A 4,604-nucleotide genomic window follows, 5' to 3' on the forward strand; every position below is an offset into this window, starting at 1 on the left:
CTTCCAAACCCTCACAAACTTTTCCAGGGGAAATCACAAAGATTGATTCCTCTCCGAAGAACTCCTACCGCCTAGGAGTCTCCAACCTCCAAGAGTAACAAGATCACGGGGAATGCTCAAAACTTGCTCAAATCTAAAATAGCTTTGGTTGAGAGGAGGAGAGAGAGACGATCTATCTTTTGATTGGAACAACTCTCAAAGGGGCTCACAAATGCTCTTGGGATCTAAGATTTGGTGTGAGCAAATGTGTGTGAGGTAGAAATGTGTCCTTATGAGGATAAGGCTGTGTTGGACTACTCTCTCAAGAAGTGGGAGGGCGGTATTTATAGTGGGGAGAGAAAAACAGCCGTTGGGGTCACTTTAAGTCACACAGGGTCCGGACGTCCGACAGTTTCCGGAAGTCCGGGCGTCCGCGAGGGGTCGGACGTCCGACAGGGGTCGGTCGTCCGAGGCCTGTAGTTATCACTGAAAATACTGTGAATTGAACAGCGACCGGACGTCCGAAGAGGACCAAAAATCCGAGTTATTCGACTCAACTTCTTCTGGTGGGAGGTTCCGGATTTCCAAAAGGGGACGGACGTCCGGCCCTCGGACGTCCGGAGGGAGCCGGAAATCCGAGTTATAGAGCTCAAGTACTACTGGTGCAGGGCTCCAGATTTCCGAAGCTGGTCGGTCGTCCGGCCTTCGGATGTCCGGAGTGAGCCGGAAATCCGAGTTATAGCGCTCAATTTCTTCTGGTGCAGAGCTCCGGATTTCCGTAGCATGTCGGTCGTCCGACCCTTCACCGGTCCTCGGACGTCCGAAGGGAGACGGAAGTCTGAGGTAGTAGACCTGTTCTGAGATAGGAGCAAAGTAGAGAATATGTGGTATTGAGCAGAACAGTGGAGATGTAGTTTGAGCAAGTTCATCGCAAAACCTGTGATCCCCTCTTAATAGTGCGGGATCCCTAAGGACTCAAGAATCATAAAAGGGTACTGATGATCCATACTTGAGTGTATACTTTTATTCGCTGATCATCACTCCGCACAACTAACGTCAAAGGAACTGATACCTTTGAGTTAGCCCTTTCACTTGAGCTTGATGTTGTTGTTCCTTCTTGGCTCAAGTTGAAAGCAAGACATGATGAAGTCTTCGAGTAGCTCTCCCATACACAATGTGGAAAGCCTAGCTTATGTATTCATCTTCATTTGTCCACCATGTGAACATCCACAAGAATCAAGCATGTAGTGCTCAGGAATGCTTATCTTGATCTTGTCCTTGTTAGCAAATGAGAGCTTGTCCTTATCAACACATGATCATTAACAATAGTTTCAATGATATATTCGTGGTGATCCACTTTAAACTTGCACACCACTATCTTGATGACGATCGCCACTTGACGTCATCCTTCATGGGTTGTATGGGATCTTCCTTTTGATGCAAGCCCATGGAAGCACACCTAACCCCCACATAGGACTCTCACAAGGACCATGGGTTAGTACACAAACACGTAATGGACAATGCTTACCATACCATGGGATCACTTGATCCCTCTCGGTACATCTTATACGCTTTGTGTGTTGATCATCTTGATTTACTCTTTGTCTAAGATCTTGATCAACCTAGTGTCTCTATGACCATTCTTTGGATAATACCTTGAATACCATCTTGGTCATCATATAAACTCCTTGAACCCAACAGATGGACTTCAAGAAGTGCCTATGGACAAATCCTATAAATATAACTTAAGGAAACCATTTCTCCATAGGAATTGTCATCAATTACCAAAACCACATATGGAGATATATGCTCTAATAGCTTGTCTCCATCTAGATGATCTCGAGTTCCACATGTGTTAGGGCTATGGTGATTCTTGTCATGAGTTTATTTATTAGCCGTGGATCTCTTGAAACGAATCTAGTAGTTTTTGTGGGTACAAATATGTCCAGATGTGAAAGTCAACCCCCTAGCGGTACTACCGCCAGGGCGAGCGGTACTACCGCGAGGAGGGTATTTTTTTATTTTGATTTCCCTTGGCAATATGTGTTTCTTCTTATGATTTTTGAACTTTGCCATGACTCCTTTTGTCTCTCTTTTTGGTGTGTGTGTCTTGTGTGTCATAGGTGGTCCTCGTCGCTCGAATCCTGCACGTAACACCCAACCAAAGCAGTATCGCACTCCAGAGGCTCCAGAAGATTCCGCAACTTCCATTCTGAATCCTAAGAAGAAGTCCTTCAAGAAGACTGCTACCAAGTCCAAAGGGGTCAACGTTCGCACTATGCCCCCTAAGGATTTTCTGGCACTCCGCACCCGTGATCCCTATGTTGATGACAAGGCTCAGCTCAGGGGCGTCGATCATGTTTGGTCACGGGAACAGGCAATGATCTATCGTGACATCATTGTGCCCTTCAAGAAGATCTTCGTCCCAGTGCAGTGGATCGACCTCGCTCACTTTCGGCGGCATCTAGACTACTTTGGCGAGGCTCTCTCCTTGATTGAAAAGCTTGGCCTTACAAATATCATCACCTTCAGAAAGGACTTCGATCCAGATATTGTGGCCCAGTTTTATGTCACTGTTCACTTTCAACCTGATGACGAGTGCACCATGACCTGGATGACCGGTAATGAGAAGCTGACTGGTTCCTGGACGGAGTTCATGCAGTTCCTCAACGTCGACTTCCAGGAGGAAGAAAATGTTCTTGGGATGCGTCCTCATGCTCCAGCTTTATCTACTTTCACTCCCAAGGACAGGCTGCAACAACTTTACATCAAAAAAGGTGTGCTCCCCCAGCATATGGATATCATGCATCGGATCTTCCGCAACTCCCTGTTCCCTCGTATTGGCAACAAGAACGAGGTGCATGGTCATCTGGCTGAGATGCTTCTGCTGTGTGAGGAGGCAAGGACTAAGGACACTGCGCCTCTCGACATATCTCATGTGATGTTCCATGAGCTATGGAATTGCATCATGAACCGTAAGGTTCCCATCTACGGGCCTTACCTGTTTGCCTATATTCAGAAGAGTTGGAACGATATCTATCTGATAGATCCCTTCCCCATTCAAGCTGACTATTTTGTGCATGATCCTATCAAGTTGCGTATCAAGGACAAATGGGCAAACCCATCAACTTCTTCTCAGCCCATGGATACGGACACAGAGACTGCTGCTGGAGGAGGACCTACTTCGCATACCCGCTCTTCTGCTATGCCATCTTGGGTTGTGAAGCTGAAGGATCAAATGAAGACTCTCTTCTGTATGCAGACCAAGGGACAATATCAGTCTCATGTGGCCGAGAAGGAGAACCGTCAGAGGCACAAGCGTGTCTTAAGGACCGTTGATGTGGCAATCTCAAGCGGCTCAGAGGACGACATCACTCCAGAGACTGACTGGATGAGGGCTCAAGGTTACCAGTGGAATGGGTCTGATGATGAGGAGGAGGCTTTTGAGGAGGACATTGAGGAGGAGCAGGACGAGCAGGATCCGGATGCCACGGATGAGTCTGGGGATGAGGAGTGAGCACCTGTGTCTTAGCTGTGCCCCTTTTTGGTGTCTTGGTGCCAAAGGGGGAGAGAGTCTAGGAGTTGGATTTGCTTTGCTTTATCTTTATCGTGTTTGCTTTGAACTTGGTTTGATTGTATTTGCTATCTTTACTACGTGTGATGTGAGACTTGTTTTTATTGTGAGACCTATTTTTATCATATGATGTGAGTCATATGCTCTTCAATTATCTCTATTAAATTATCTTTATGATCACATGCTTTCGACTGTGCAAATCCGGTATTGTCATCAATCCACCAAAAAGGGGGAGATTGTTAGGGCATATTTATGCCTAAGTAATTTTGGTGATTGATGACAGTACCTTAATGGACTAATCGTGTGCATTGAGCTTTGAGATAATACGTGACAAAGGCACAAGACGATTCGCCACCCTTCGTGGAATAGAAGCACGGTGTCCTCTACGATTCTCTTCGATGGTTTTGAGTCGTAGGAACGCCGTACTATTAAGAGGGGATCTGTATTGGAAAGGTTGGGTGGAATAAATCTTGCACGCACACACTTTATCTCCATCCCCTTTCCCATGCAACTTTGGAGCTTTTCCCATCACTTGTTTTTCTCCTCTGTCAAAAAGTCACCTAGCGGTAGTACCGCTGGACCCATCAGTAGTACCTCTCGCCCTAGCGGTAGTATCGTTGGCCCTAGCGGTAGTACCGCTAGAGCTGGCGGTAGTACCGCTGGCCCAGCGGTAGTACCGCTCCACGACTTTAGTACCGTCATCCTTGCGACTGTACTTCGTTGGACTTTTTGCGAAGACTTTCTTGGCGGTGGTTGGCCCGGTAGTATCTTTGCGGTACAATGGGCTCAGCGGTAGTACCGCTGCAGCCATTGGTAGTACCGTTGCAGCCAGCGGTAGTACTCCTGGGCTCGTGCTGTGAGTGGGAAAACAGTTGGATTCCCCCCGCTATATAAAGGGTTCTTGTTGCTCAAGAACCCGACCTTTGACCCTCCCAAGCTCCATTGTTGCTCCCTAAGCTCAAAAGTGCCCGATCTCTCTCCCTAGCCAATCAAACTTGTTGATTTCCTAGGGATTGGTTGAGAAGGCCTAGATCTACGCTTCCACCAAGAG

The sequence above is a fragment of the Hordeum vulgare genome, chromosome 6H (assembly GCF_904849725.1).
Source record: "Hordeum vulgare subsp. vulgare chromosome 6H, MorexV3_pseudomolecules_assembly, whole genome shotgun sequence".
Taxonomy (NCBI): Eukaryota; Viridiplantae; Streptophyta; class Magnoliopsida; order Poales; family Poaceae; genus Hordeum; species Hordeum vulgare.